At 38.9% G+C, this 24,787-nt stretch overlaps 1 protein-coding gene across 3 annotated transcripts in view; it reads left to right on the top strand.

Annotated features, from left to right (window-relative positions):
• The window catches only part of LOC309512314 (homeobox protein cut-like 2), a 222,641-nt gene that overhangs the window by 49,940 nt on the left and 147,914 nt on the right, over window positions 1–24,787 (top strand). The window lies entirely within an intron of this gene.

Below are 24,787 nucleotides of genomic sequence, written 5' to 3'. Positions count from 1 at the left end.
TGCTCATGTGTTATGTTATGCCTTGTAGCCTATGTATTCTTCGCCAGCTGTTAACAGTAGAATTCATTAAAAGTAGAAAAATAAGTTTTATTTTAAAGATGTAGCCTATGTTTTTACAATGGCTTTAAATTGACTTAAAAAAAATGTTAGTTAAGAACATTTACAACGTATGCATTCAAACGTTCAAGATTTAACCTTGCATGTGATGTTGGTGTGGGTATAGCCTAATTCATTAACGATATGCAATGCCTGCAAATTGACTTATGATTTCAGGGTCAATGTCAAATAATGTTGTTCTAGATTATTAAAATTAAGAAATCTTTGAAAAATCTAGTTTCAAACATATGGATCATTCTATTAGAAATGCAATCTTTGTGTTCATGTTGGGTTCATATGTATTTAAAAAAAAACAAAAAAAAAAACATATTCTAAAATAAATTTGATTTAAATTTGTTACGTTTTCTATATTCTTCATACATTTTTAAAAGTTTTGTGCATATATATATATAAATATATATATATATATGAATATAAAACCTTTTAATTAGACTTTTCAATAGAGGATATAGTCATGTTTTAATAAAAATTATTAAAAAAAAATATTGACCCTTTGCTAGTATTTAGTATTTTTGTGTGCATTTTTGCAGGATACAATGTATCAGCCTGTCGTATTTAACCGTGCACTCCGGTTTCGTTCTGAACGCAGTGTGAACGCTCCATCCACACCGCTTGTGACGCTTCAAAACCAGAACGCTCGCTGACTGTTCGCGCTTCTCGGACTGTGTAATTGCATTCCCTGCTAATGTTTGTAAATCAGCCTCGGCCAGCGCAAGGGCACAGACTCAGCCCTATGATTGATGTTCTGTAACATAAGAAATGACAAGAGCATGCCAAGCCAAGCCGGAGAGGAATCAGATCTGTCTGTGTGTGTGTGTGTGTGTGTGTGTGTGTGTGTGTGTGTGTGTGTGTGTGTGTGTGTGTGTGTGTGTGGCCGATTGTTATTCAAGCCTTTCCAAAGAAGGGCTCCATAGGCTGTTGTTGGAGGGTCTCTCTCATTCTTTATTATTTTGAATACAGATGGACAGATCGCTCCGGGTACATCCATATTGAGGTTATCCAAACGCTGAACCTGTTCATGGACAGGGAGAGCAAACATGTTTTCACGGAGAGCTCATCTGGACAAATATCAGATGGTTATTGTCTGGATTGTGCTCAGAATATGTCTACTAGGGTGATGAATCAAAACGCTGTTCATAAGAGTGTCCAGATTGAGGAGATTAAATGCTAAAGTGTAAGAATCAGTCACTGAGAAACACATTGATCGATTGCTGATCTGAATATTGAACGTTTTGATGGGGAGGAGTCATGTTTCTCATATTGTCTACGGTGGCCCTATAAGAGGACAGGACAAAGGGTTTCTGTGAATTAGCTGATCTTTTGTTTTTGTTTTAAATACTGAACAAGTTGTCAGATTTCATTCAGTGTGCATGCATTCAACTCTTGACATTGTTTAATCTGCTAAATCCATCTGTCATTATGAATCAGCTGGTAAAAGTGGCTTTGACAACCGCACCAGCAGTGAGCAGTGTTATTTCCCACCGATCTGCCGGGCTCCATACATGAATCACACACATTTGCACATCAGAGTTTTTCTTTGTTTGTGGAGTTAGTCTGGGTCACACCTGGTTCAGGTTATTGATGTTCTCACCTGCAGCCTGTGACAGCTCGAGTCATATTTAATGCCACATGAATGCAGCCACCAAATGCTTCCACAGCATCTTGTATTTTATTACGCGCGCACATGTGGGGGGAAGCCACAGTATATGGTGTTATTGAATCTTTTGTGGAACCATTCCACATCTAGTACGTGATTTTAGTTTTAATTTATTGAAACCTAATGCATGTGAGAAAGCAAAAATATTTGTGGATGCTTCGACTTTGTGTAAATACTCGTTCAAAAGTTTAGGGTCAGTATGTTTTTTTTTTAAATAATAAAAAATTTATTCAGCAAGGATGCATTAAATTGATCAAAAGTGACAGTAAAGATATTTATAATGTTGCAAAATATTTCTATTTCAAATAAATGCTTTTGCTTACTTTGTTCATTAAAGATGCATCACGGTTTCCAGCACGACTGTTTTCAATATTGACAATCAGAAATGTTTCTTCAGCATCAAATCATCATATTAGAATGATTTCTGAAGGATCATGTGACACTGAAGACTGGAGTAATGATGCTGAAAATACAGCTTTGATCACAGGAATAAATTACAGTTTAAAACATATTCACATAGAAAACAGTTTCAAGTAGAAAACATTTGAAATTGTAATATTATATCACGATATTAGTGTTTTAGCTGTATTTTTGATCAAATAAATGGCTGGTGCGCAGAAGAGACTTCTTTCAAAACAACATTTTGAACGTTTGGTCGTTGCAATAGTCATGTCTCTTGCATTTTGCACTGATTGAGTTTAAAAATGCATAGTTGCAAGACTACTAATTATGAAATTGCGCATACTTATAAAGCTGTTTGTCTCACAAAACACCCATCTAAAAGTTATTTAGCCTCATGTTACAACAGAAACAAAGCTATATATATATAATATTGAGAGCATTGTCAGCTTACATTTAGCCTTAAGTTGTTAAGTTTGCTGTTATCTGGTACGGATGCATATTCTGGACATGTTAACACTTTAAATATTTACAAGACATCACTGTTAACTCATTTATGAATCTAGTCAGACGCTGTTTATTGCATGCTGTGATGGTCTTTGTTATTCTCCCCTGTGGCCCCTGCGGGACGTCGTGTCTCTGGCGTCCCCCGAGGGCCCCTCACCCACTCTTGAACTTGGACTCCAGCGAGATCCCTAGACTAGGACGGGTGAAAGAGAAAAGGTGGTGGGAACAATGAGATCTGCAGCACCTTTAACATGTCCAAAACTTCATGTGTATTAAAGCCTCAAGTTCAAACGCTTCTTCCTGGAAAATGATTTTTTTTGTTCCTCTAACCCCGAGACCCCCCTGAATGAAGCGCGACTGCTTGTGTTGAGCAGCGGACGAATAAGTTTAGGAGAGGGGGGTGTCTGCGTCTGACAGCTGATTTATGACCCTCTTTGTCTGTGTTGGTCTGTAGCGGAGCATCTGGCCGTGTCAGATGATGTTTTCGCTGGGGTCTGTGGCTTATGGCTGTCGCTTTGGTTGCTCTCAAATTACATCATTTCATACAGCAGTTCCTGCATTGCCATTAATCCTCAGAGGTGTTTCGGTGATACTCCCTCATGAACAAGCCTTGTGTTTGGGTCTCATTGGGAATTGTTCGTAAGAGGGAATATTTGGCAACATCTTGTCTTGACTCTTGATATAAATCATAACCGATAAGTGTCTCTCAGTGTTTTGTGGTGATATTGTCTCACTAAAATGTTAACGTGAAGGGATGAACATCATGCATGTGTTGATATGAGAAATTGTTTTGCAACAGGGTTTTTTATAGTTTTGAAATTTTCTCTACAAGTGTGTATATCTATATTATATAAGTGCTGCCAAATCGATTAAAAGTTTGTAAATATATGTTTGTTATTTATATACACAGTTTATTTATATACGTTTATGTTAGATGGGATAAATCGTGATTAATCGATTTGACAGCATGCATATATATATAATTTTTTTCATGATTTTTATATCTTTGGAGAATGACTAGATTTAGTATATTATAATAATAATAAAAAAAAAATTTTTTATATGTATAAAATAATTATAACATGGCACCGCAAAAATTAAAGTGACTATATATATATATGTGTGTATATATGTACAGTATGTGTATATACTGTAGATATATGTGTATGTATGTATGTGTATATACTGTATATATATGTATATGTATATATGTATGTGTATATACTGTATGTATATATATATATATATATGTGTGTATATATGTACAGTATGTGTATATACTGTAGATATATGTGTATGTATGTATGTGTATATACTGTATATATGTGTGTATGTATGTATGTGTATATACTGTATATATATGTGTATGTAATGTATGTATGTATGTATGTTTAGATATTTCTGCCAGCTCTCATTTTTATTTCTTTTAACTTCCTAGAAAATGATTAGTTGCTGCTAGTTCTGTCTTTTGTCAATGATAATGACCTTATTTTGAACTGAAGATGAGAACTCAGACGCCGAATAATGTCTCTCATTAAATCTGTCTCCTAAGTGATCGGACATGTCCTCGTAAGAACGAACGCCGGGTTCTGCTAACCTCATATAAAAGAGATGACACAGAAATAGATGGGCTACAGGTTTTGGTGACCTTGGTTTCCACTGGTCTCAGGTCACATGGCCGTTGCCGTGGTAATAATTCACACCAGCCAGATGGCATTTCCATGGGCGCTCACGGAAAGGACAGGCCAAAAGGTCCCCGCTAGTCTCTTTTAGGACAGATCTGACCAATAGGGAGCAGGCTAACAAGATCCTTGTGCAAACAGACTGTCCTCTTTTTGTCCCAGAGTGCAGAGCATTGGTGACCAATATGGAAGCTGATGAAATATGCGAATTTTAACAGTTGGATTTCAGTGTCGTAACCTAAAATATAAAGCAAGGACTGTTTATTTCTGTATATTTGTTCGAGTTTGTCTTTCATTTTAGCTGAAGTGCATTGTTTAAAAACTTTCTCCTTTCCCAGTTTAATGTGCAGAGGCTATAAGGCATAACTGTGCAAATGGACACACACACACATACACCCCCAATGCATTTCAAGAATGCAGTCCTGTTGTATATACGGGATAGTTGAGTAAATAATGACAGAATTTCTCTTCAAATAGTTGCTCTGTCATGACCATAGTCGACCTGAAAGAGAAAACTGACCGTGGACAAACACTTTGGATGCGATGCGATGCGCGCTGTACTTAATTCATAATGCAACAAAGCATAGTTTGACTTCATGAAGATTTCCTCTGTTTGTTTGTTCATGCAAAATAGATAGTCATGGCAGGTTTGGGGCGGAAGGAGTGTTTGGTAATCTTGTTTGGAAACCTTGGACACTTTTCACAGACTGTTATGATGCTTCTTCACAGATTGTAAATCTGGCAACGTTTTTTATAGTTGCATTTTTAGACAATTGAATGTCCATTCATAACACTATGCTGCTGTGTGATTGTTTCTAACACAACAGCTGAGGGATTGATGCAAACTTGCCATCTTTCTCTCTTCTGACCAATGTAATCAATATTTTCTCCCCTTTTGGAAAGTCTTTTGGAAAGTCTTTGGAAATGCTATTGTGGATTTTGTTTTGCTATTGGGGAGATTGGGATCGCAAAAATTATATTTGTTTCCGAGCGTTCACCACTATAGAAGTTTACCCAACTATGACGACTTCAGTTTCTGAGAACCCTGGAAATGTGAAAATGAGGACTTCAGATGATGCAAACTCTGAATCAACATGCACCAGTGCTACATTTTCTATATATTGTAATCATTAGGTTCACAACTTGTAATAATAGCTTGAATGAGCTCATTGTTTCTGGCTAAAATGTATACAGGGTGTTAGCTAACTGCGTCATTTGTATATGTGCATTGCTGAAATACTTTAGTTGGACCGTCACCATTCTTGTATTGTAATGTGGACACATGCATATTCTGGAAATCTGCTTTGAAATGATATGGTGAAAAGCGCTATACGAATAAACGTGAATTGAATTGAAAAGGGCCCATTGTGGTGCAAAAATAACACACGTCACCTTCTAGCGTAGCATCGGTCTTGTGGTTGTTTAGCTCGTTTAATTTGGGTCCAGTTTCTCAAGGGCTGTGTTTTGCATGACTTTGCATGTCATCTTTACTCCACAAAACACAACGGTAATATTGTCAAACAGTGCCATCACTCCTCCGTGTGTGTGTGGCCTCCTCCTGTTGCAGTTTGCTCAGAGCTTTTCCCCAACCATCACCAATTGGCCGTGAAAAAGACTCATTTCAACTCTGTACTCATTCATGTGCGCGCGTGTGTGTGTGTGTGTGTGTGTGGGGGGGGGGGGGGGGGGGGGGATCAGTGTTTATTGCTGTTATTGTTGCTGTCAAATGTGCTGGATCTGGAAACGGTTTAGAGATATTCTGCAAGGCGCACGGATTTGCAGGGATAAAACGCTGTTGTCGAGAGGAAAACTCAGCAACGTTTACTAGCTGGCAGCACAACAAAACTACAGACAGTTTATGCTGCACTTACGCATGACAATAAAATATGATGCTTTAATAGATAATATACACGTGAATTAAATGATAGAATTGCTTTGTTCAGAAACTCGCTCGTTCTGTCGTGATCTTCTGAAGCTCCACAGTGAGATGCATCAAACTCTTTTAAAGTTAATCTTCGCCATTGTTAGAAGATCCACAACGTACATTGTAAGGCCCCGTTCACACCTGATATTAAGTTTTTGGTCGATCGGATCAGAAGTAGACGAGGGAGACTCCTGTTTACACCTGGTGTTTTAATCCGTCTCTCTTGTTCATGTTCAATCACTTCTGTCCTGATTTCTTCGAGGGGAAGGTCTATGAGCGGCTTTTTCAGATCTTTTGATCTATTGGACAAAATAAGCTTGTGCAATTTACATATAAACGTGCCCAGAGAGAACAGAAAAACACGGTTTCGTCTCTGCTCTGACTGCCACAACACCACGCCGAACACTGTGTGTTATGGTGCTTTTCCACCGCTCGTTACGGCTCACTTAAACCATAGCTGTCAACATTGAACATTAAAAATAAGGGCGATTTCCCGGAATCCATCCCCAAAATAAGGGATTTTTTTTACCCGATTCTTACCCACAAACTTAAAAAAAAAGCACTAATCATTAACAGTCTAAAGAGTTTATAACTACACAATATATATTAAAGAATTACAGACCAATGGATATGTTTAAAGTGCTTTATTTATGAACAAAGTAAACATAACTTACACACTTTCATTTGCTACAACGTGTTTTAGCTTAATGTTGGGAGACAGAGTGAGAAAGAACTCAAAGAATTGGTGGTTAATTCTGTGATTTTGGCCGTCGGCGTCCTGATCCATCATCGCACATCACACTCATCTACTCTACTCTCCTTGAAGTTCACTTCCAGCTACTTTTTCCCTCTTCCCGCGCCCGCGCGACTGTCTTTTTTAATAGTAGCCTAAGCTACTGTCTGTATACTGCCACCTGCTTTACTGGAGGTCTAGCAACCCAAGTGCAAGCCACTTCACAGACACAGATAGTTGCGTGTTCTGAGTTAACACAATCAGAGCGTAAAAATACGGGATATTTTACGGTCAAATACTAAAACGGGAAGACAGCGGGAAAAGAGCTAAAATACGTGAGAAACCCGGAAAAAACGGGAGGGTTGACAGCTATGACTTAAACAGTACCACCTCGGTTGAGGTTCCAAGCGAGCCGAACCGATACTAATCGATCAATTTTGAGCATCTAGATGGTATAATCAAACATATCTTGTGGAGCGCTCTCTGAGCATGCATTTATTTGTCATTTTAACTGAAACGTAAAATTGGACTTCAAAGATTTCTTATCCTGATGCACCTTCTGCATGCCATGAATGATCAGCGACTAGTCGACGTCGAGCTTAAAGCATCATCATGGCAGAGCATTAAAGTTGACTAGTCGATTTGTCTGTTAAACCCCTACTTGGTATGTTTTTCGTATGCAGCCGACAAAGTTTGAATCACGTCTTTCTAGTGCACTTCCCATAATGTTTAGGCATTAGGTCAGAAGGCAGAGAGTAGACTCGGTTTACACCTTAGCATCGCCCACTTGTGATCCGATCGACTAAAACACATCTAAATACCAGCTGTAAACAGGGCTTAAGTTCAGGACTGATTTTTGAATGTGTTTCATTGATCATTTAAATGAGAACTTACTAATTTCTGCTTCATAACAATGCAAGAAACATCATAATGCAACTAGATGCAAGAAACACGGATTTACATGGTTTAATGGTTTTTTTGACATTTTGCTCACAGTTTGGAGTCCCGACGCATATTAATGGTGAGGGTGCATGTGCTCGTGCATGTGCGAGGCCATTAGGCATGTGAATCGTAAAGTAATGAAATCGACTCGTATGTGTGCGTGTTTGCGCTGACCGTCATTAGATAGTTTCGAAAAGCTATAGTCTGTGTCGAATTAGGCAATTATGAACTCGTATTAACCAAGAGAGAGCTTCCGTCTGTGCTGGGAAACAAACATTTTCATAAGTGTGCACCCTAATGTCTCACCTTTCAAACAAAAAAAGCTGCCTAGAACAATCTCTTATCCATCAGACTGGCAGAATGGAAATTCCATCTCTCTCTCTGTGAACCTTTGGCAGAGGAAACAAAGAGGAGAGAAAAGCGTCGAGAAAAAGGCTTTTACGTGTCGGCAAATTGAGTTGTGAAGATCTCAGAGTCACGTTCCCCTCCCGCTCAGCCGACAACATTAGAGGAGAAGTGAAACTGACTCAAGATTTAAGCAGTTTAACCTTCCTCTGTAGAATTAGCGCTCGAGACTTCAAAGCGGATACTTCAGCGTGCGGAGAGGAATGATAAACCGGTTTTTGCTCGACGCCGGGTGCCTATTCACCGAGCGAGAGAGCCGGTCTGTCATAAAACAGCCCCTTAATCGCTGTGACCCTCCTAGGGCTCGATTTTCATACCTGTCCACACTTATTTTCCCACATTCTCCTGCACTGCTCCCTGGATTAACCCTTTGTGCACGTGCTTTGATAGTTGCTACATTGGTGGCTTAAATCTTTAACTACACAAAGCCAATGTCTCACTAGCACTGTGTTGCATGAGTGTGTCTTAACCTGAAGTTATTAACATTTGGCCAGTTTGTTTACTCTTTGGACAAGTGAGACTCTACCTAGCAACCTCCCACTATACCTTAGTAACCGCTTAGCAGCGCCCATAATAGATTAAATAATTTCTGCGGGTTTTGCATTGAGCATTCTGATTCGTTTTGTCGAATTGGTTCATTTGAACACCTTGGTTGAATCCGAAATCGCCCCCTATACCCTCAAACAGGGCATTATATGAGGCGACAGCCATTTGTAATGGTTTCCAAAACTATAGTGGACGTTATCGAGTGCACTCATTCAATCCCAAATTGCACCGCAATAACGAGTGTACAACTGATATTGATAACAAGTGAACTGTATTAGTGGACTAACTAACATAGGGAAGAGTGATTAAGGGTTTAGGAGGCGATTTTGGATTCAGCCTTTGTTTCAGTGAATCGGTTCTTTTTAAATTATATTTAATTTTTTTTATAAAATTGCTGATTATTCCTGTTTATTTTAGGTTATCTTTTTTATTTGGGTAATAGGGTGTCATATTCTGTTATTTTTATTGTTCTAAACATTAAAAAAAGTGTTAAAAACATAATATTCTTAAGAATCTTGTTGTTGATAATATATTCAAAACCCTTTTGTATTAGTATGTTGTTAGTATATAGAAGTATTAAAATTCAACATGTGAATCGTTTCAATGTTATCGTAAATATGAATCAGTTTTCTTCATCTCACATTTATCACATGAATTCAGTTATGAATTCAGAATTCTGATTCTTTGGAATTGGAATCAAAAGAATGACATTGAATTTTTTTTAGTAAAATTACTGATTATTCCTGCTTATATGAGGTTATTTTCTATTTAGGTTTTAGGTAATGCCATTTTCTGTTGTTTATTAATCAGAATAATATATTTAAAAAATATATATATTCTTAATAATGTTGTTGTTCTTGTTAACAATATTTTCGAAACCCCTAATCCTAAGTATTAAACTTCAGCATGTTTTGCAAATCAGCTGAACTGGATCATTAAAAAGAATAAGCTCAGCAGAACGATTTATTTGTGAATTGGCCATCACTCGACACTGCATGAATTAGTCATAAGCGCCACACGTAAGGAGATTTGCATCACCGCTGACCCTCACGCGTGTGTTTGAGGCGCGCGCCACACACACACACACACACACACACACACACACACACACACACACACACACACACACACACACACACACACACACGGCTAAACTGTGACAGACACTTCCGGTTTAAGCCGGTTCCTCCTCTAAATCCTTAACGACGTCCCAAAAGCACCGATCCTCAATTTTTCCCCCATCGATCCGTGCTGGAGTCTGATAGTTCGTCATGGCAATGAATCTCTGCATTTTCATATTAATACCCGTTGCGCTCACTCTCGGGGACGGCGATGGTCTCGGCACTTCAGTAAATAATGAGGTTTTAACAAAACTTCGGGGAGACATTAGTCTACCGCCGCACCAGCGAGGTAAAGTCCGGCTAAACCCGATAGCGGCCCGATAAACCAGATTGTGAGAGAGAGAGCTAATGGCTCATCTGTTGGAGTATATAGCTGTGTCTTCTTCTCCCTGCTGGCAGCCGAAGCCAGAGCGAGTGAGGCCATATTGAGCTGTGTACCTGTACGCCGGCCCTCTTTATTTGTTTTGACTGTCTGATGGCAGATGTATTGAGCAACGGCCTTTCTTGTTCATTTTACAGAGGCCTTATTGAATCCCCTCCATTCTTCTTCTTCTGCTCTCTCTCTGTGCCGCTTTTATATCAACCAGTTCTTCAGTCACCATAATTCAGCTCTCTATTGTCCATTCTGCCCTTCAGGGATAAAGGAGACCCCCATGATTGTGTGTGTGTGTGTGTGTGTGTTTGTGTGCACGTGTAATGTGTTTTTTCACCCTTCCCACCCAGTAAAAATCCCTGGATCATGCAAACACAATATAGTTCACAACAGCACCAATCAAGTATAAAAATGACCTTTTAATAGTGATGATTTCCCTTGCTAAACACTAGTGTTCATACTTTGGGGTTAGGGTTTTGGTGTACTTTGTGATCAGTCTTACGAATTTCACTTGCTGGATGAGAAATCCGGTGAAAAATAAAAACCCTCAGATGGACATTGAAGGACCCGATCCATATCTAGAAATCAGAAGATCACAGAGATTTGAGGTTGCAGGACTGTTTTCACACCAGACCAATAAGAAATCACCTAGCAACCACCCTGAATACCTTGGTAATCGCATAGCAACGCCTTGGCAATGTGCCAGAAGAGATAATGGGCCAGATTTACTAAACAGGGCAAATTTTAAAGAACACAGACACAGCCGGATCATTTCCATAATGACCAACACAATCCACCAAGATCAGCGTCTGGTTTATGACATGCTTTTTTTGGGTTGTAAATAATGATGCAAATACCAATAACTTGACTAGCACAAACCTTAGTAAATCACCTTTGCATGATTCATTGAAATACTCTCCTCTCATAAATTCTGCATCTAAAAAAGGGAAACTCCTACATATGCAATAAGGCCAGCCATCAAAATAACCCTGTCCACGCCTTTTCAGCGCTGTGTGTCTTTAGTAAATCCTGACAGTCGTTTTCTAACGCCAAAAGAGCTTGAGCTTGAGTTGCATAAGACAGAATCTATTATAAAGACACTTAAGTCTTGATTATTGAATTATTTCACCATTGTGTCCACAAAAATATGAAGCAGCACAACTGTTTTCAACACTGATAATAATCAGAAATGTCTTTCTTGAGCTGCAAATCATGTGACACTGAAGACTGGAGTAATGATGCTGAAAATACAGCTTTGATCTCAGGAATAAATGACATTTTAAAATATATTCACATTAAAAAACAGTTGTTTTAAATTGCTTGATTAAATTACTGTATGCTTGATTAAATAAATGCAGCCTTGGTGAGCAGAAGAAACATCTTTCATAATAATAATAATTCAACATTTAACAACTTTTGAACGGTAGTTTAAATGGCAAATGTTCAACATCATAGTATAAATCAAAGCACCATGGCATGTGCTAAAGTAATTTTTATAAAGAAAATCACATTTCTTGCATGTTTGGTAGCTTGGTGTGCGCATTAAATTAGCATGCAATGCGTGTTCTTCCATGCTAAGCAAATCTAAATGCAGTTTTTCCGTAGTCTGTCGCCTATTTTGAATTGTCACTTCTAGTGTTTACATAACGGCCTCAGAGAGAAATGGAGAAAATCAGCTCTGACTGGAACCAGTGGGACGCCTCAACACGCCAAAGGGCAGTTTAGATACAGTCACACAGGGCCACACACACACACACACACACACACACACACACACACACACACACACACACGTACGTACACACCGCAGACCAAACGCTCTCAGAGATCCTTTTCCTTAGCCTGCCTTCAGTTCTCTTATTGAGTAATTAGTTATAATGTATGAATGCAGGTTTAACAAACTAACCACCAAATATTATCTTCTTTGTGTCTTTCTTCTTCAGCACAGTTTTCGTGAAGCACATCGCAAGAAACACGAAGTTGATGTGGATTACAAATGTGATCTTTGATGATAGTGACGTTATTATGCGCACTTTTCCAATGTAATTTGGATTTGGGAAGTTATCCGGAGTCGCCCAGGAGCTCTTTGACGGATGATGGAGTCGTTTTTCATTCCGGGATGATTTTGATCAGTGCGCCGGTGAATAGATTGTGCTGGATGACACCGTGATCATCTCCGCCGGTTTATTAAGGAGCTCCAGGCAGTTGTTCTTCCTTTCCAAATCTGGAAGCATTTCCTGAACTCTTTAATATGAATTTACGCGGCGGCGGGGGGGTCATGACAACAGTGGTCCCGGGGTCCCCAAGTAAAGACTGTTTTTGGGGCATTTCTTGAATGTAGTAATTAAAAAATAAAGACTAAAAAAGAACAAAGCATCGAATTGAATCGTTCCCGTTCAGTTCCCCTTGTTAGTAGCTTACTGCATTCCCCCTCTATCCCCCTCTCTCGCTCTCTTCAGATGAATTTTATGTTTTTTCTTCTCGCTTTCTCTCCGTGGTTTTCCCCAGACAGGTTCCACAGTGTTTTAGAGGGGATGGATTTAATTGCTCTGTGGGGATTGGTTGGCGGTGCTGGGCCCGGCTGTTTAATTAGTGTACCCTGCCGGGATTGGTTTAATGCTTCGTGATCTTGAAATTGTCTGATTGTTCAGCCCTCTAGGGACCCCCTCTCTTTCTCTTCTTCCTCTCTCTCTCTCTCTCTCTCGATTCGTTCTCCGTGCCCCTATCGAGAGCAGCAGGTTTTGCTAAACGCTGCTGCAGGCCTCGCTGGAGAGGGCATGAGGCGACCGCTTTCCCTCGGGCCGAACCGAAGGGGTGTAAATGTGAGATGAGGGTCGTTATGACGGGTTCTTGCTCTCCAGAAACTGCTCTGATCCGTCCATGGAAACACCATGTTCCCTTTAAAGGCCTCTCTCTGTACTTGTAGGTATTCCTACTTGATCGCAGTAGCCGTTGTACTGGCTTTTGAAGTTAAACAAGAGATTGTCTTATTATATGGAGAGATGAGAGGTTCTGTATCTCTCACCACTGGAGAAAGTGTAACCCGCTAACTTTGATCACGTGAGGCATCTCAGCCTATCGTGTAATGGCTTTAAGTGTAATCGTGTAAAGTTTTCTGACAGTCAGTTACAGTTTACGTCAATCAGTTTCTTGTGGATTAGCACGTTGGTGTTTTGAATAAATGTTCTGTATTTGGTGTTATATCGCTAGTAAACGTACTGTAGGATTGCATTATTTGTGGTATGTGCTTTACTTTGGGAAAAAAAGAGAGCGCGAATATCTATCTCTATTAGCTGCAAATTACTCGTCACTGCAGGGCGCATAAAACTACATTTAAGAGTCCACTAAAAACTTAATTGTAGTTTAATAGATATTTAATTCATTAAAATTAAATGCATTTTTTTTTTACCATCATTCATTAAAAAGCGTTATATTATCATCATTAGGCAAACAGCAGTCATGAATCATTACAATACAAGACTAACCTGGCAGCGATAGAAAGAACACATTTTTATTTTCATTAAACAACATACAATATAACACAATATTTATAATTAAATTATTAATTTTCTCCTTATTCATTAAAATGCATAATATCAGCGTCATATGCATACATGCAGTTATAGTAGTCATTGCAATTCAAGTCTTATCATAACTGGTAAAACCTGGAAAGACAAAGAAAAAAATATCGGTATTTTTTACTTTCTGCAAAATAAGCAGTTTCTCTGGATTTACTATTTATATGTACGTGTTTGAGTAAAATGGACATTTTTGTTTTATTCTATAAATTACTGACAACATTTCTTCCCATTTTTAAATAGGAATATTGTCATTTAGAGCATTTATTTGCAGAAAATGACTGGTCAAAATGACAAAAAAAAGATGGCACGTTTTCAGACCTCAAATAATTCAAAGAAAACTCTTTTATATTAATTTTTAAACGATACGATACTAATATTTTAACTGAAGAGGTCAGAAAGCAATATTTGGCGGAATAACCCTGATTTCCAATCACAGGTCTGGAGACTTTGATGGCCATGAGAGGATCTGAACTATTGATTTCTGAACTCTTCTGAAGTTAAAACATTAGTGTTGTGTGTTTAATATGAATATAAAACAGTTTTCTGTGAATTATTCAAGGTCAGAAACCATGGTCAATGACTACTTGTCATTTTCTGCAAATAAATGCTCTAAATGACATTGTTTTACTTGAAATTTGGAAGAAATGTTGTCAGTAGTTTATAGAGTAAAAGAAAAATGTTGATTTTACTCAAACATATAACTGGTTTTGTTTGAGAACGTGTACTGTTTGAGACTTCGTTTGTATACTACTGTGTGAAGTGTTTAGCATTGCAAATGGTTTCACACATCGAGTTTCATTCATCAAACGCAAGCAAAGTGAATTCATGTAAAATTGTTTGCAAAACTTTAAAGGGATGGTTCACCCCAAAATTGTCATGATTTTCTCACTCTCATGTTCAGTGTTGTGCGGGACCCCATTAAAGCGTAACTCTCGCCAAAAGGCAACCTAGGGTCTTTTTGTGAATCTAACTGTGGCGAACCTTCATTTAAAAGCATGATTAGGATGGAAACACCACTTTTAAGATTGACCGTATTATCGTTTTCGGTCAAATTGCCTTTTGATTGGGAGTGCTAGCGGCACGACTATGATAGCATCAAAATCGCTATTTTTAAAACACTAAAAAGGCTCGACACAACATGAAACTTTGCTCGAAGTCTCACCAGCGGCTCTACACATGAACTCCAGCATTGAGAACATTGTTTGTGTACACAGAGTTTACTAAAAAGAAAGATTTTGAACAACTCACTGTGTTTCCGGCCGCCGGCATTTTGTCAGTCAAAAATAGTCGATCTCCGATTGCGAATGAACTGACTCTGAATTGTCGTATTGTTTCTTATTTGAGGATCCTTTTTCAAATACAAGGTCAAAATTGATTTTCACTAACGACAAAACAACAAATTATCCGTGAATTTATATGGAACTAAGCTTTAGGAGCTTTCCATCTTTAATCTCCTCCCTGTTACGTTGCATTCGGAGATCGATTATTTTTGACTGGCAAAATGCTGGCGTTTAACTTAAAAGTGGCGTTTCCATTCTAATCATGCTTTTAAACGAAAGTTTGCCTCGGGTAGATTCACAAAAAGACCCTAGGTTGCATTTTGGCGAGAGTTACGCTTTAACTTTAATTGCATGGTCAAATTAAATATCTTCTTTCTTTTGAGTCCCACAGACGAAAAGAAAGTTATACAGGTTTGGAACGACATGAGAATGAATAAATGGCACAATTTTCATTTTCGGCTGAACTAAATTGTCACACTGAATTGCATGCAACAGTTTTTAAGAGTAAGAATGGTTTTATGAACAACTTGCACAATTTGTTCTGCCCATCTTTCTTGAATAAGGCATACTATTATCAAATAAATAGTGGAAAAGTATATACTGCACAGTATTTGCTCTCTCATGTTGTCTTTAGCTATTACTCTGTCATTGCTACTGCTCTTCCGCAAGTCAAATTACAGTGGCTGTGATGCAGGGCTTTTAGTCACAGACTCAAAATATCAAAGGGAGATGAGCTTGATACTTGTGTGCACTTGGCTTTAAGAATGTAAGTGTAGTTTTGTTGATGCACAGCGGCGCGTCACAGAATTGTTCACCCATTATCTGTCAGGTTTCAGTGCATCTAATGTGATACCTGCACAGGTTTGGTTATTGTGCAGAGATGACCGATGTTAGTGCAACAGATGACTGTATCACACTTTGTAAAATAAGAAAATCAATGAGGAGAAAATCAATTTGGTGAAAATACAATTTGCCTTCCAAAAGCATGACTGGATGGATGTGTTGGTAAAGCTAAAGCCCGCTGCTAACTCAATCATCTTACTCCGAGCTCAAACATTTTAATGGTTTGTTTTGAATTTTTTCTGTATCTTTCTTTCAAAAGGGAACAGTTTTTGTGCTGATGGTGTTATGCTGTTTATGTAATGACAGGTTATTTTCAATAGAATATAAACTATTATTTTGGTTTGATGGCAGCATCTATATGTGGGAAAATCTGTGGCGCTATAAATCAATGTCATTTCAGTTTAACTGTTCAAAGTATCTGCTCCTAACGCTGGCGGTCTGTAAATACAGGGACTCTCTGTATGGTTTCTAGCACTGAGATGGAAATGATCAAAGCACCATATGAAGCATCTTTGGTTGTGATAGACTCCTGACCTGTGCATTAATCCCAGAATGCTCTTCTGGGGAGTCGCTTCCCAGCTGTTCCACTGCAATCCCTTTGAAGTATAGTCCGTTGATTATTATATTCAACAAACCCAGTGTATAATAACTGTTGCTTAGAGTGACGTTCATCCTCCATATAGGGTTTAGCTGAAAGTAGCGTTTTGCAACTCCTGCTTACCCGTTTTCCACTGGTGCTGGATCCCAGTCTGACCCCATTCCACAGTTCTAGGCTGGAAAATTGTCTTTGCCACGGGATCTTAATCCTGTTGGTCTTGAACCACTAACACCAGTGGCTGGGATAATGTCTTCACCACATACATTTTCCAAATCAACAACACTGGTACTATTACAATCCATCTACACTTGATTCACCAGATGTGATGATGCTCATTCATTTGATGTACATATAATTCATGTTCTACTGCAAAGTCATCCATCCATCCATTTACATTTACATTTACATTTATTCATTTAGCTGACGCTTTTATCCAAAGCGACTTACAATTGCTATATATGTCAGAGGTCGCACGCCTCTGGAGCAACTAGGGGTTAAGTGTCTTGCTCAGGGACACATTGGTGTCTCACAGTGGATTCGAACCCGGGTCTCTCGGACCAAAGGCATGTGTCTTATCCATTGCGCCACCACCACCCCTATCCATCCATCCACCCACCCATCCATCCATCCATCCATCCATCCATCCATCCACCCATTCATCCACCCATCCACCCACCCATCCATCCATCCACCCATTCATCCACCCATCCACCCACCCATCCATCCATCCATCCATCCATCCATCCACCCATCCATCCATCCATCCACCCACCCATCCATCCATCCATCCATCCATCCATCCATCCATCCATCCATCCATCCATCCATCCATCCATCCATCCATCCACCCACCCATTCATCCACCCATTCATCCATCCATCCATCCACCCATTCATCCACCCATTCATCCACCCACCCATCCACCCATTCATCCATCCATCCATCCACCCACCCACCCACCCATTCATCCACCCATCCACCCATCCATTCACCCACCCATCCATCCACCCATTCATCCACTCATCCACCCATCCATCCACCCATTCATCCACCCATCCACCCACCCATCCATCCATCCACCCACCCACCCATCCATCCATCCAAAGCCAGCTTGTGATAGCATAATTTTAAATTAATTTTATGTATTTATTAAAAACTTAATTTACCTTGGATGATCAAATATGTTCAAAAAATTGGGAAAAGGCTCATAAATAAATTCCCTATTTTTTTTTTAAGCATTATATAGTACTGTTATCCGTGATTGTTCGATCCTAAAGGAAGTGTGAGTGTGTGTTGGTGGATATCACTGGTAGTTTTCAGGGTTCAGCCGCTGATGAGGGGTAATTTACTGCAGTGAATTGAGTTAATGGTTAAAATAAGTAGTTCTTGCTGTTGTGAGATTAGCGTGTTCTCTGCTGGAGTGTGTGAATATGAGAGCGGTTCTTCCCCAGTGGTCTCTTTCGTATGAACGACACAAGCTCAAATTAGACTTTTGCTTGCTCAGCTGCACCTGCTAGAAGGACACGGTGAAAGCAATCAAAGTTAACGAAAAAATCTGATGTTATGTAATGTTGTGTGTCCTTTCTCAGTAAGGTCTGTTTTCCTGTGTGCCGTTACATGGCCGCTGGGATTGCCCTCTACGCTGGTGTTTGAGTTATGAGCTCTGTCACCTTGATGGAGGGAGATTGAACCGTTTGTAAAGGGCGACTCCAGATGGGACGACCGCCCTTGAGTTTAGCTCAGTCACTGCTGAGACTGTTGACCTCAGCCGCTATGACACCAGACATCAGATGCACATTAAGTGTTTTGTCTCACTGAACGTACACACAGGGTTTGTTTTGAAGGATCTTTTGGCATTCAACTGAAGATCTCACATTCATTGATTCAACATGCATATTTTCTAGTAGTATGCTAAAACTGTCCACTTCAGATCCATAAAACTTTCATTTTTTATTAAATGGTTATCTGTATGATCCTTATCAATAAATCACCTCCATGATTTTGAATGTTTTTTTTTTCGATACTAGCAACAGTGGTCAAAAGCCTCACGTTAAACATTTTATCTGTTGATGTTGAGTAGCTCCGCCCACACTGAATTCTCATTGGTCCAAAATCAAGTAACCCATAACTTCATCAAACCTCAAATAAATTCTGATTGCTACATTTTTTATTTATTTTTTGGCTTTTATTTTTACATTTTAATTTTAATTTTAATAATTTTGTCATTTTATTAGTATTTTTATATTCATTTATTTATTTTAGTACTTCAACTTTAAATGTATTGGTAACACTTTAAAAAAGGCTTCATTTGATAACATTAGTTAACTAACTAGTTAAATAAGATTGTAAAGTATTTTAGTTCAATTCAATTAAGTTTAATTATTTTTCCTAATATTTATATTTTGTCTTATTCCAGTTTTATTTCACATTTTTAAAAATGATTTTCATCACTTTAACAATATCAACACTGTTCGGTTCAGGATATAATGTTTGCATTTTAAAGTGTCACACAGCGCTGAATTTTGGACATAGTTTGGTTAGTTTGAACCCATCTATTAAACTCGTCACTCTGACTCTAAGGCCCGGTTTACACCTGGTATTAAGATTCGTTTTGGTCGATCGGATCACAAGTGGACGACGCTAAATACAGGTGTAAACGGGGACTAAAATGTTTTGAGCTTGTCCACTTTCAACCACTTCCAATGGTAGTCGAAAACACATTCGACTGGATTGCTTTCGTAGTGTAAACGCTCATGTCGTCGAATGTGTTCGAACAGCCACAAAAGACCATCTTCTCTCCACTTACTGACCTGATGAGTGAACATTATGGGAAGAGCGCTAGCCAGACGGGATTTAAACTCTGTCGGCTAGAGACCGAAGTTTATTTTGAAGATGAAAAACGTACCAAGCACAATGGGCCTCATTCACCAATATCTTCCTAAGAATTTTCTTAAAGGGGTGGTATAATGCCCTTTTCACAAGATGTAAAATATATCTATGATGTCCCCATAGTGTGTGTGTGTGAAGTTTTAGCGCAAAATACCCCACAGATATTTTTATATAGCAAGTTAAAGTTGTCACTTTTTGAGGGTTTGCAAAAACGCACCGTTTTGTGCCTGGCCCTTTAAATGCAAATGAGCTGCTGCAGAGGGCGGGGTTTCAAGAGCTCGTGTGTGTTAGCAGCTGCTGTTACCTCACGCAGACACACTAAAATGACAGAAACTGTTCTGCCTTTAATGTTAAACGGAGTCAGATAAGGATGGCGAGACTCAAGAAGAAGTGACAACATGTAGAATGCAACAGGACTTCTCTGAATGGTTAGTTGATGAATTTATGTTGCTGATGTGGAGTTAACTATCTTCAATTAGGATATTCTGTCATAATAAATCTATAAATCGCTCATATATGAACTGTTGTGAGATGCACACAGAGTGACTTTCTATTGCATGTGAAAAGATGGATGCTAAAGTTTGAGCTGACTCACAAATGTACTCTTATACAACAACTTTTCCTCTTCTCAACATGGACTGCGTGTTCCCGGGGGCGGGGTTTATGTAAATTCTAGGGTTAGTGATGTCATTAACCCGGGAGGAATGTCGTGTTTTTTTAAAAGCAAATATCTCCTTTTGCTTTGAACTTTGAGCGTTGTAACTTTGCAGATGTTGTTTATGCTCAAACAGCAACATTACACACTAACTAAAGTTAGAAAAGTGAAATCACACTCAACCACCCCTTTAACTTTGTACTTAATAAACTTTCCTAAGAAAAGTCTACGTCGGATTCATGACATGTTCTTGTTCGCACCTGTGTTTTTAGGATTGATGAATCCCACGTCTTCGTAATTGAAAGCGCGTGCCAGTTGTTCCTAATTAGCATAAGAAAACGGCCCGCAAATTCCCATATAAGGACATGACACTTCAGGGCCGTGTGCAAGAAAAGTTGGAGAATGTCCAAAAGACGCACAGTTCGTCCACCGATCACCAAATGAAAGAACTTCAGTAATTCTAAAATAGAAATTCTACTGCAACAGGTAAACGCCAAACGAGGCTTAATATTTGATTTAATCAGCTTAATTGCTGATGTAAATTGCAGTGTTAGTGTTTCTTTGCATACTATGATTTTATTCAATTTTTCAACAAATGATCAGAAATGCATTCCAGTAAAATACTATCATTGTAAACGACTGTAGAATTAAATAAAATGCAGTAACCAATTATTTGGAGCAAACTGTCATCACTCAGATGTGCGTAAGAGTGCTCTGGAGTGTGAGTGCTCTTAGCTAAGAACAAATCCAAGATAAGAAATCATTAGTGAATGTCAGAATCTTCGTAAAAAGTGCGTAAGTGGAGTTCAAGAACACATTTCTTCATCAGAACGGTTGGTGAATGAGGCCCAGTGTTCTCACCATTCCTGTTTTTCCGTGTTTTTTTCCGTTTTCATGTTCATATGTAAATTGCATGAGCTTATTTCGTCCATTAGATCGTAAGATCTGAAAAAGCCCATACGTTTACACACTCATAGACCCTCCCCTCAAAGAAATCTGGACAAAACTGGTTGAAATGACAAGAGATGGATTAAAACACCGGGTGTAAACGGGAATGAGTCTCTCTCGTCTACTTGTGATCCGATCGACCAAAACGAATCTTAACACCAGGAGTGAACAGGGTCTTAGTGCATATAGTTGCTTAGTATAGCTAAGTTTCATTCTCATGCCTTTTATTTTTGACTACATGAGCACTTGTAAACCCCAGCACACAAAAGACTGAGTGGCAGATGACTGTTCATCGTCATTTTGAGTCTTCTTAATACGTGGCCTTTCAAAATGTTATCAATAAAACCTTGCGTAATGTTTTCAGTGGGAAGCAGCGTAGGGAGGGGACCTGATATTATCCGAGGTGAAACATGTTAGTCTGTGATATTATCGGTTAATTGGTAGCCCACTGCTGAGATGATAGGAAAAGCTTACGCAATGCTTTCAGAATGTTACTACTCGCCGCAATTGCACACTTGAGGTTTGGTCAACGGGATCACCAAGGAGATTGTCTCATGACAACACAATTGTTGCCAACCGCTACCACCCCCTCCTTCCCGCTTTTTCCTGGAAGAATGATTACTAAACAGGTTGTGCTGGTGCTGATGGTGCAGTAACTGTGTGTGTAATGGCACAGGTTGAGTGTTGAGTGGCGGACGACGAGGGTCTAATCACAGGATGTTGTGTGGGAGAGGCTTTTTTGACTCTTTGGGGGTTTAACAGATTAGAAGCAGGTTTATGAATTCAGAACGGTTACCGGGAACATGTAGTACGTGGACACACAGAAATTGTTGTGGTAGATGATGAACGTGGTTCAGCAGGAGAAAGACTGATACGGGTTTCCCTGCAGAATGTCATACTGTTGATTTTTAGTAGATAGTTGAGCTGAGCTGGATATTTACATGGACGATCTACTACTTTTAACCATTACATTTAAGTCAAGAATAACAGACGTTTTATACATGCAACATGCAAGCAACGTCAGAGCATTTCATTAAAGACCTTGAAAAGTTGAAATGCCTTTAATATTTTATCATAATTAGAGAGTTAGTCTCTGACTAGTTAACAATTTACTTTGAAATTACATTTCGTCGGTATTCTCACATGAGTTGAAGTATAATTTTTTTATGTCTAAATCTTTTTTTTTTTTTATGCAATTATATGGCATGCCTTCTTAATTGAAGTTACTAAAACAAAGACTTTGATTCTATGCATAACAAAAACACTATTACATTGAATCGCATATTGAATAATATGCATACATTTATATATAACTTAAGGGTTTATGAGCTCCCAACATGCATTGCAGCATGAGTAAACTATAACAAAGGCTTTTTTTAGTTTGCTTGCATATCATTTTCATCATTGTTAGTTGTATGTCGATGTCAAGAGCCCTTTTTATTACATTTAATGGTGTGTTGTTGATTGTCATCATTAAGTTTGTGTGTCTATTTGAAACTATTGCGCAAAATCTCTTCGCTTTGCAAGGTGTTCTCTTCGATAGAGGCAAATATTACATAAAATTAATTGTAACTACCATTAAAAAGTTTGGGGTTAGTAATTATTTTTAAAGAAACAAATACTTGTATGCGTTATTTTATTAAATTGATAACTTTCATCTTAATATACAGTATCACACTTGAGTTTAAAGTAGTTGCCTGTATCTCTTTATATCTCTCCAGTCTTCCTCTGTTGTTTAGGAAGATTGATCTGTATTCTTACTCGCCATGGATGGAAATGTAAATTTTAGGCATTTATTAATGTAAGATGCGGCCCTTCTGCCCTCAAGACGTAATATTGTACACTATCGCTCTTAATATGTGGGCTTCTTGATAATTTTTTGGCATCACTATGCACACGTTGTTTGTTGAGATGAAATGTGACGAAGAGGAAACATCACGTCTAGTGCTTAAAGCATAATAATCCTAGTGTGTGTGTGTGTCGTGGGAAGCGCTGGTGTTCCCAGCCCTCCTGTCTCACCCGCAGCTGCCTCTCGGACAAAGGCCAAGAGCGCCGGCCGTCTAGACGCGTGGCATCATTAACCCGCGCTGACCCTCGCTACCTCGCTGATGAGCTCGTCCTCACACCAGTGGCTCGGGCCTGACGGCTCAAACGGCTCCCTTCCCTCCACTGACCGTTCTTTTGGGGCCCTGGATGGTCCATTAAGAGTAGTGGCTTGCATAAATTGAGGTGAGGTGGTCACAGAGTCTCCTGAATAATTCAGGACGTCTGGGCTGTGGTCTGGCTGAGGCCTTGAGGGAGTGTGTGTGTGTGTTTGCGTGGCGGATCAGGGGTTAATAACAGGTCTGCAACCCTTGTGTCAGCAGCTGTGCCCTCCTCATATGAAAGAATCCTGTTCTGTTGATTAGATTTTTCCAAAGGGATCAATTTTTAATCAGCAGAGCATCTGACTAGGGTCAATAATGGCGTCGCGGGGAAGATAGTTGCCGGACAGCCGTCTTTATTTACAGGACTGTTTGTCTTTTTACTGTATGCAGATCTCCAGACAGCCGAGAGCTGCACTTCACTGCAGGGTCACAAATTCACTTTAGAGTTTATCTGCAGGACTTGTTCTGTGTGGATGTCGTGGCTTTGGTTTTGCCGAGCCTGTGTTATATATATATATATATATATATATATGTGTGTGTGACCCTGGATCACAAAACCAGTCACGAGTCGCACGGGTATATTTGTGTCAATAGCCAACAATACATTGTAAGGGTCAAAATTATAGATTTTTCTTTTATGCCAAAAATCATTAGGATATTAAGTGAAGATCATGTTCCATGAAGATATTTTGTAAATTCTCTACTGTAAATATATAAAACATGTATTTTTGTGAGTGAATGCAGCACAATCGCCAACATAAATGGACAACTTTAAAGGAGATTTTCTCAATGTTTTGATTTTTTTGCACCCGCAGATTCCAGATGTTCAAATAGTTGTATCTCAGCCAAATATTGTCCTATTCTAACAAACCATACATCAATGGAAAGCTTATTTATTCAGATTCTCAGTTTCAGAAAAGTGACCCATGTGACTGGTTTTGTGGTCCAGGGTCACATATACTGTAGGATGACAACAAGGGAAGTCAAGGGAGAGAGTAAGGGAATGGGATCAGAACTTGATACAGCTTCCGATAGTTTTCCTGTAACTTTTTTTGTTGTTGTGGCCATCTCTGTTATCCATCTCTGTTCCTCCATTACATTTTTATTGCACTTTAGGGAAACTATAATGTTTTAAATAATGAGCGAGTCATAAATATTGTTTCTGAGATTCTCCTTGAATCTTCTTCGTGTTTTGGGTTTGTGAATGCAGAAGCTGGTCTGTGTGTCGGCCTGGATGCAGGATATCTCTAAGAAGATTTAAATGTGTAAAAGCAGGGTGAAACACATACAGACTAGTACTAGATATAAACAGGATTTAGATTTAGATTTAGGAGTCAGGAAAAAGATTTGACTTTAATTTTTTCTTTTTTATGGATTTCAGTATTTTCCAACCTGAAGTTGGGCCTATATGAAACAGTGTTGTTTACTTGCTTTAAGGCC

Source organism: Leuciscus leuciscus (genome assembly GCF_965113295.1).
Source record: "Leuciscus leuciscus genome assembly, chromosome: 13".
In the NCBI taxonomy this organism is placed as follows: Eukaryota; Metazoa; Chordata; class Actinopteri; order Cypriniformes; family Leuciscidae; genus Leuciscus; species Leuciscus leuciscus.
The sequence above is the reverse complement of the archived record's forward strand: the minus strand, read 5'-3'. Positions and strand labels throughout refer to the sequence as shown.